Below are 10,186 nucleotides of genomic sequence, written 5' to 3' on the forward strand. Positions count from 1 at the left end.
TAACACCCACATTTATCAGGCAATTTATATTTGGGTATAATAGAAATAGATCTGACTGATATTTCACAAATTGCCACTAAAACAGTCCTCCTTCAGTAGCTATTATATAAAATGTGACTGTGCGTTGTTGTCTGTTTTACAGTCATTTTCATTTCCGTTCCTTCCCTGTAAAGCTGCAATATTTCCACAGTCAAGGCCTACTGTTTATTTTATTTTATTTTTTCAGGCAAGGCAACCCATGCTTGACCTCACAGATTGCAAGGAACTTGTTAGCTTACAATCCCTTATTTTTTACTTTTTACACCTACAGCACCTGGTCTTCCTAGGTAGTCTCCCATCCAGGTACTAACCAGGCCCTACCCAGTTTAGCTTCTGAGATTAGACAGGATTAGGCTTGCTCAGGGTGGCATGGCTGTAGACAAGGCCTACAAGTTTAAAACATGAACATGGAAGCAATAATCAAACTCTGGGCAAAGATAAAATTCACAGGCAGGCCTGGAAAAAATGAAATCCACTCTATCTTGTGTACATTCATTTACTCATAGTTTTCAAGGGGTTTTGTGTTCATTGGGGAATTGGGAATATCTTTACTTTCATCAAATGAATATTTAAATTTAGTGCAATGGGAAAAGGAAGAAGGCAATAATGACTTTGAGCACCAGGAAATACAAGACAAAAAACTTAATTGCATGTTTGTGTGTGTGCAAGCACACACATACCGGTGGAGAGAAAAAGTTGTGGGAAATAATTTAAAAAGGTATTTTAATTTTTGAAAATAAGTTTTAATGTTTTCAATTTAAGCTACGTATTGTGTGCAGGGCTTTTCAAATATCAACCAGTGAAGAATTGACTTCTAGAATCAGAATTAGTATGGAAATTAAAGATTGCCAAAAATTTTCAAATTTTTGCTTTATGAGTCATTGATTTCCTCTTGTGAGATCTGTATAAATTGTCACCACCTCACCTCAGTCTACATTTTGTTTGTAGTGGGATGTTAGTTTTTATAAAGCTTCACAACCCCTCTGCCTCAGAGCTGTTCCCATTGCTGAAATAACTCTTTCCTACCCCATTAGGATATATCATTAATTTCTACATATTCTTTATATCCCAGTTTAAATGTATCTTCCTTAGGAAAATCTTTACAACCCACATAGATTGGATCAGTGCTCTTCGTTATTAGTCTTTATAGACTATGTCCTTTTCATTCATATACTTATCACAGGGCTTAGTAAGCTGCTTTGCAAAAAGAAACACTTAATGATTACTTGCTCAATGAACAGATAAAGAAAGATATACATAAATTGGCCTTCAGACCACTCAGATGATTTTTGGTCTTGCCAGACCACCTGGATCCCATGAAATATTTCTTTTTCTTCCTACATGAATATTTGGTTTTAACATTTTACCCTAAATTTATAATGCCATATCTACCCTCCTCTAATCACTTCCTAATTTTATATTTGCAATTATAAGACGTTGACAGTGTATGTCAAATTTACAATTATTGACTGGTCAGCTCCCAGGTAATAGAATATCAATTTTAGAAGCCAATATTCAACTTCCATGAAACTGTGTAAAAGAAAATCTCTGGATTCCAGAATTCAACATATTTTTAAAAAGAAAGAAAAACATTTTGGCTATACTTTTCTTTCTGAAGTACACAATCTTTTTTTTTTTTCTTTTTAACAGTATCTGACCTATTTTTAAAACTACTTGATGAACAAAAAATATATCACCTTTTCCAATTTACTAAAAATGGCTAAGAATGAAATTATTAACAGTAAAATGATGTCATTTCTTAGTCATTCATTTTGCTTACCTTTTTAAAGAAATGCTACTTTAAGACCTATGCACCTGCTGTGGAAAAAAGTAAAAGAGACACACTTGCTATTTTTTTTTTTAGTGGAAAGAGAAGAGGTGTTATATGTCTATCTTCTCATAAATACTTTAGGAATTATTTTTAATATAATGTCATAGGAACAAGCTAAAGAGAACAGAAAGCATCAAAACAAGCTAATCTTATAAGCAAGTCATATATGTAATTATTTGAACTTTAAAGAAAAGAGCTACTCAGATTTAATATACCCTCATTCATAGGCAAAAAAAAAAAATGTTGTAAAGATGGAAAGATAGATAATATTCTACTACTTACTTTTGACTTTGAAATTTATCTTCAGTAAGGCTCATGCCAGTTTGAGACTTGATAAGTTCTTACCTTTTATTGTATTTTTAAATTTCTACTGATCCCCATTTAAAGATAAATATCCAAAAAGTGCCTGCGGAAAAATAAAATTCACTCAGCATTATACAAAATTTTGGATTCATTTGTGAGCCTCAAATTCAAAGAAAAGTGACAATAAGCTATTGAGATAACAAATTCAAACATCCCGCAAAGAGGAAACAAGCACTACAACAAGAACAACTTCCAGCTTGAGTACAAAACGTTGAAGCAAATTGTGAATGATCTGGCTGAGATCCTATTGAAAACTTACTACTTTCATAAGGCTGTCCATTGAGGTGCTTCTATTTTGTTTGTTTTCTACTGTTTCCATTTTCCTTTCTCTCTTTTGAAAAAAAATTAAACTGGAAGCTTTTTTAAAATTAAATGTTTTCATTTCTGTTAGAAAGACTACATTTACAAATGCAAAATTTCAGAAGCTAGAAAGATTGATGATTGATAAAAATGTACATTGAGGAGACTAGGTATATTGAAAGGAAATTTTTTTCCTGTAAATGTTATTGAATAAAAGTTATATCAAAACAAGGTATGTTACTGGTCAGCAGCAGTTTCAACCCAAAAGCCCTAAAAAATAGTCCTACTTCACCAGTTCTGGTCCAGCTAGTTCACCAATATGATTGTTGGAGTGTGGTGTGAAATGATGGAGAACGAAAGTCTTGGAACCAAACAGATAACAGGTTTGAGAATCGCTGTGCCACTCACTGGTTATGTAAAATCAAGTAGGAAACATAAAGATTTACATGGTACAAGCACGCGTAATGCAGGTAGGGGTAAATTGTGTTAACCTTTATTATGGAGAGATATGTGCATGATATACTTGTGCTGATAATTTAATGTACTACATTTAATATACAATATCTTCATAGCTTATATTCTATCACTTCTCACATTACTCTGACATTCTCATTTGCACAGATGCAGAGCAAGACATACTTTAAACTTACTACGTCAAAGTTTGATATTTTGCAGTTAAATATTTTATATATTCAAAGCTCAGCCCTCCTTTTTTTCAGCTTTCGTGGTTGACTCTCCCCTCTTGCTTCAGATAATACTCTCACCTAGAGAAAAGCTTATGCATGCTCAGGAGATGAGGGAAAAAAGGTGGCTGCTTGTTAGTCCTTGTGCAAGCCTGTGAAGAGTAGTCCCATTTCCTATGCACTGACCTTACTACTTTCCCAGTCTCTGGCGATGGCAGGTTACAACTGGTCTTTCAGAGTGCCAGAATCTACTATTTTAGACTGCCAATCCTCCCAACCTTCCCATTACCTCAGATGGGAAGGAACTTTAAGAGTAGTTTTAAGTATATAGAGATTACTGGAATCGGATGGATCATATATTTAAAATATTTTTGAGGAACTTTACTGGAAAAACAAGTCTAGAACATTCTTTGTTTGAGCCGTAAAGTAATCCTTGGACTCCAAGCAGTACATGAGCAAGGCACTGTGCTTCATCAAAACTTGTATTATCATTTTATCCTCAATGTTGAACTTTTAAATGGAATTTTAAAAACATTCATAACAATGCCTAATGGATTCACTTTTAAAAGAATGAAATTTTGAAAATCTTTACTTTGTTTCTATATATTAGATGAAAAATATGAAATCATTGTTCAATTAAGAAAACCGATTTTCTATTTGAAGTACCTAATGAAATATAACACTGGATTCACTTAACTGTTTAATTTTTTTTTTTTTTATTTTGCTAATGTAGCCAACACATTAACAGTTTTCTCTTCATCTTTCTAAAATGCACCTGGAACATTGAAATTTAAAATGTGCAAAGTTATTTAATAGGGTAGTCACTTGATCTAAATGAAACATTATGTTTCATGGAGTGATGTATAAATACATCTTCCGCTGCAGCATGTGTTAAATCATGGTCTTCAGGTACAGTTTTCTCTAAATAGCTAAATTCTGGAATAGCTGCTAATACTCCCTCAGTATATTTGTATTTTCTGATTTCCTTGTGATCAGTGATATCATCGAACACCTATGGTGGATGGGAAAGTCAGGATCATTTTTATGCCAGTAACCCAAACTCAGAACTTAATGATTTTTATTAATCATGAAATTTTTAAGTCTAATGCTGCCAAAGAGTTTATGGAGGGGAAAAAAGTGTTACCAAACAACAAAACACCAGGCATAGGATATAAGATTAAAGAATTTAATTTAGATCAGACTGAAGTAACTTTCCCTAGCTGCTTGTGACTGAACACACTTCATTTTATCAGTGAACAAACACCCTATGTAGTGTCCTTATAAGGAAGACTTCATTACATTATATCTAATTGGTCTGTTTATTGCTGGTCATGTTTAAAGATAAAATAGGTGTTAAAAGGAGACTTAAATATCTGTTCTTTTTATACACTACTAGACATATTGCAGGAGTGCCAAGTACAAGTTTTTCAAACTATCAGAGCTTATTTTCATGTAAATATTAATAACAATGCCTCATTTAAAAATGAAAACTCTGGGATAAAGTTGAATTGGATGGGATTTTGGGTGGTAAGCTTAAATTTAGATTCTCCCATGCAAACTGGGACATAAAGTCATTTTATTTTATAAGCCCCTCATGGTCTCTCTCTCTCCTTTCTAGTCTTATTTTTGTGTCACCATGCCACTTACATTAGTCATGATAAGCTATTCTAATGCATGTTATAAGAATTCAAAATATATATAATTTTATTTTGATATTAGACATTAGTTTTCAATCACTTAACCCACCTAGGTGGGTATTCCTGGTCAGAGGTTGGTTGTCTTCCTTGCAATGGATTCATTCCTCTTTCTTCTTGTGACTTTGCCTCTCCCAAAGGCCTTGTTGATGTCTTCATCCAGCTGTGGAAGGGAGACATTTGCATAGAGAGGACATATCTTTTTAATAAAAGCCTTGATCTTGATCCGTAAAAGGCATATATCATTTCTGATCACCTTCCATTAAAAATTCAGTCACGTGGACACATATAAATGCAACAAAAGTTGGAAAATGCAGTCTAGGATGTGCTCAAGAAAAGGAAGGTATGAGTTTTGGTGAGTGCATAAAATTTGACAGTAGTGACATTTTTCTCCCTTTTGGATACTCTCTGATCAACAAATGTAATTTTTAATCTTCTTGTCAAATAGGAACAAATTTATCACATCCTAAAGAGAAATATCCTAAAGTTGCAATGGGTGTATCTACCTCAAATTCAAGATGTCTTGAAGGTGCATGCATGATTCTCTCCATCTGTTAAGGTCTTATTTCCTCTGGTGACCTGTAGTGAAACAAATACAAGTTATCTGTCTCTACCCTCAAAACCAATTTATAATGATAGAGAAAAGACAGGTTTATTGCAAATACATACATACATATACACACATACACACACAACAATGTGAAACATACAAAAGTCACTTGTGTATACCAGTGATGAAAAGCTCTTGTGCAGGCAGGTGAAAGCTGTCAGCCTTGGCAGGGGAGGCATTTCCTAGACTAGATGTAGGATGTTCTCTGTGGGAGGCTCTAGCTTCTGGGAAGTTCATCTTTGTTTTCAACCGTGAATACATAAGTTGAAGACTGGAGAGTGCACCCACTTTGGGGCCTGTACAGCTTTTCATCCTACTTCTTGCTTGTGCATTGCTTAGGGTTCAAGGATTGTTTTACAGCTGGGTCAAAATATGTTCTAGACTTTATTTTCCCTCTCCAGGGAAGTTTTTCAAAAACATTTTGGACATCTGATTCATTTGACTTGAATTATCTCCAGAACTCTTAAAGTTCTTTTCTACTTAATTCTTAAACCTACTTTATTTCTCTGATGCCTGTGTTTCTCCCTCTCTCTCAACAACTTATTGATGACTACTTTGAGGCTGTCTAAAGGAACAGCCATGGCTATACCCTTTTCCTACATTTGCCACAGAGCTGAGTTCCATTGTAAAACTGAGAGGTTTTAATGGGTCTTCACTGCTTAAACTTCTAGTCTTATTTCCTACTCTTTGAAATTCTCAGAAGCAGTCAAACCTTGAGAATATACAAATTTCTGGCCACATTCTATTCCCTTTTATTTCTGCTTGCAAACTAGAAATTCTTTGCCTCATCTTGTCTCTTTCTTTAAATACCTTATTACAAGCAACAAGAAGCCAGGAACAAGCACCAAAATTTAATTCCTTTTGGAACCTGCCCCTAAAATTAGAGGCTCTACAGGCATATAGTCTGCCTTCTTAATTATTAAGGCAACATTTTAAGCATACAATTTGCCCCTGCATAACATAGGTCTCTAGCTTTCTGGTGAAATATATTATTGATTTTTACTCAATGCTGTGTATCTAAGTTTTGTCCTGATAGTTGTACACTTTAAGTTGTACATTTCTGTATTAGTTATAGTAGGCTAAATTTCAGTAACAAACACCAACATGTACAACATATCAAGCATAGTAGAAGCATATTTCTCACTTATAATAACTCAAAGTGAGTATTCTGATTGGCTAGTCTTTTCCCCCTATTCATTATTTTGGAGACCCAGGTCGTTTTTCTTTTAGAGATCTACCAGCCCCAATGCCTTGTCATCATCTTCATCCAACCAAGAGAAAGAGAATTTGAAGAGATAGAGCATTCGAATAATCTATCTCTTTGACCTGAAAATAGCACAAATTGTCTATACCCATATTCCACTGACTAGTTTTAGCCATATTACCAAAGCAAGCCACAGGAATGACTGAAAAAAATATGATCTAGCTTGTGAGCAGAAAAAAAGGAAAGTGAATCTTAGAGAGCATCTAGCAATCTTGCCACCTTTTCCCACATTCTCTGTGCTTCAGCTACAGCAACCTTCCTGCAGATCCTTGACGATGACATATTCCTCCTGTAGTAAATTTTTTTTATTTTTTCTTACCCTCTACCCAGAATGCTCTTCCTACCACCCCTATGGTTGTATTAACTCTTAGTTCTATGATTTTTTTTTCTCCCAAGAAGTCTTCTCTATCAGGTAAATTCCTGGTATCTGTGTTTATAGGAGCAAGTACACTCACTTCAGTGATACTTATCACAACTGTCATCAGATAGCTCTGTTCTGTTGTGCATAATTGTAACACCACCACCAAAGCACAATGTCTGGAACATCACTAGTTATTAATTGTTGAATAAATAAATGAATCAATGAATATATGATGTTCTAAGGGCTTATTGCTTAGATCAATTGGCGGAAGTTATATCATCATGCCGCAGTTTCGGCCCCATTAGTGACAGGAGAAACAATGTTGGGTATATGTAGAAATTGGAACAGATGTTTCTGAGATTAATTTCTTTGTGCACAAAGTTATAAAGATGATTTTTAAAAAATCATGTAACTAAATATAGAGTGAGAATGAACACAGCTGATGCTTTGGTACTTGATAATAAAAGAGGAAAAATAAAACTAGGAATATGTTAGAAGGTATTAATATAATTCTTATTTTCAGTACTTTTGTAAACTAAAGCTTTTCTTACACAGGCTAACTGGATGTAAATATTATTGGTTTGAAATTTATATCTTTGATAATTCCTTTTCTAACATAAAGATGGTCAGTGGTATGTAAAAGGCCTGGGAAATACTTTCATTACAACACAGAGTGTATAATAGTGATGAGAGAATAGAAATACCACTTATAATTCAGTGCTAGAGTGACTTGAAGTCTAGAGAAAATTTGTCTAAAGTCAAGGTTTTATTTCAATAGAGTAGACTTTTATAACTTTTAGTACTAATATTGAGCTATAGATTAACCTTATTAGACTAATTGCATATCATTTCTGTCTGACAGCTGGCAGTTGGGAGTATAATTTATTTAACATTTTTGAATTCTATATTCTCACCACTTTCTCACCTATGAACCTGGAGTTTGTATATATTTTTCTCACCAGTGACAGAAGACACTGAGAATTTATAAAATCTTGGTTCCTTAATTTATATGAGCAAGTACCACACCTTTCTCTAATAAATTATATTTCTTTGAAAATTCCAAATGCTAATCTTGATCATAGGGACATTGAAAAAATTCTAAGATCAAAGTGCTGAGAATTTAGAACTTGAATTTAAAATATACAAATAATTAATGCAACTTTATTCACTCATTTAGAAAATATTTTTCCAGGCTCTGTTTTGTGTAAATGACACAAAAGATTCCTTATTGTCATAGAGCTGGTACTAAATGTGTGTTTTTCCAGTCTTGTAGGTGATACCATTTTATATGGATACCGCTAGAGGCCAGGCATTATACTAAGTGTTAAGATGGGAAAAATTAAGAGGACATGCTCCCGGACATCAAGGAGCACACAGACTAGTGTGTGGAGTACTTTAACCGGCATTTTCTGAGGCAATACGTGTTAAAATAAGCTTGGAAAATTATCTAGGTAATTGCCGACATAGCATTTTTTGGCATGAAGACTTTGTCAAAACTTTTCTCTGGCCACCTCTGCCATAGCTTCTGGACTTCCCCCACATGCAAATGTGTCAAAGCTAAAGTTTGTATGTGTTACTACCACCTCATGTTCATCTTTTCCCTAGATTAGCCCCCAGATCCCTAGAATCCCTATAAAAACTGTTTGCCATAGAGACAAAAAAAAAAGCCCATTCAATCAATTTTGTATAGCAGATGCTTGAAATTGTAATTTATGGCAGCAAAAGGTAAGGATAGGAGGAAAACAATGGCAATCAACACGTAATAGCTGAGATGACTTGGTGGCTGGTACATGTGAAACACATCCTGTATTCTACTAGAAATAAATGAGAAAGATTTTTTAGTGAGGCTGAATTCTTGCCAAATAAAATAAAATTAAAGTCAGAAAGTAAACATACATTTCATGTTTCTGTTCCATATAATTAGAACTTCTACTTGTCAGGATTCCCTACTATGGAGAGTGACCCATCAAAACTATATATAATGTCATAAACCCAGCATCCTAGACTATTGAAATTTTCATCATGTGAGCAGAGATTCTTAATATTAGATCTGTGTGACAGATTCTTGAGAAGGACTCAGGGGGATGGCTTCATAACCCATCTGAATTTGAATGCAAAGATTTGTGGGTACATGTGAAGTCAGCTGGTGGTCTCTTAACGTCCACCCTCTCAATCTTCCTTAGATTCCCCAGCTTCTCTTGCAGTTGGTGTGGTCAGACATTCCAGCCAATGAAATATAAGATAAAAATTCTGTGGGATGCCTTTAAATAATAGAGGATGCCTTCTTTATCTTTTCTTTCCACCTGCTGGCTGGAGTATAGACTAAATGGCAGGAGTTGAAGCATTTCCTGGGGCCATGAGTGGTCTGAGAAATGAAAGCCTTGCAAGTAAAGACATAAGATAGAATTGGCTTGGTTTCCTACCTCCATGTGGATGCCAAATTACTCCTGAACTGCTTATCTCCAAATTATTACATGAAAGAAAAATAATCTTCTATCTATTTTAAGTTTGAGATTTTCTATTTCATCCTAACCTATTTCTCAGTGATACAATGCATTTTTATGGGGAGTGTTTCTATGTTTTTCATTCATTTCTCAAAAAGGCCTTTGATGCCAAAATATTTACTAACTTCTTGACTAGAAGAACATGTAAACCCTAATGGAACAGAGTGTGGTAACAAAAATAAAAAACTATCTGACGAGTCTTTTTGTGATTTTGAAGGATACTAATCATTCGATAATATTGAATAAAAGTTGAAGTAATTCATTAGTACTAGTGACTAGTCACTCTGTATTTGGATGTCCAGAATAGGTGTGGTTCATATCTGTTATAAACCAAATACTCAGAATTTCTGTCATTTTCTCTATGAGCCTTAATTTACTGCTATCCAAGGGTACTGGAACAAAGTATATAGTTATTTGCTGCTGGACAAAGATTAATGGAAAGGGGTCATTTAATTGAAATGGCAGGGGAAGCAAGTCGGAAAAAAATATATATGGTTGTAAGTGCATAGGGGTTTTGAGGTTAATGAGATACTTCAT

General features: G+C 34.3%; 1 pseudogene; it reads right to left on the reverse strand.

Annotated features, from left to right (window-relative positions):
* Positions 1-301: 301 nt before the first annotated feature.
* On the reverse strand, positions 302-420 carry LOC120595654 (uncharacterized; annotated as a pseudogene).
* Positions 421-10,186: the final 9,766 nt, after the last annotated feature.

This window comes from Pteropus medius, unplaced genomic scaffold (assembly GCF_902729225.1).
Source record: "Pteropus medius unplaced genomic scaffold, Ma_sr-lr_union100, whole genome shotgun sequence".
NCBI lineage: Eukaryota > Metazoa > Chordata > Mammalia > Chiroptera > Pteropodidae > Pteropus > Pteropus medius.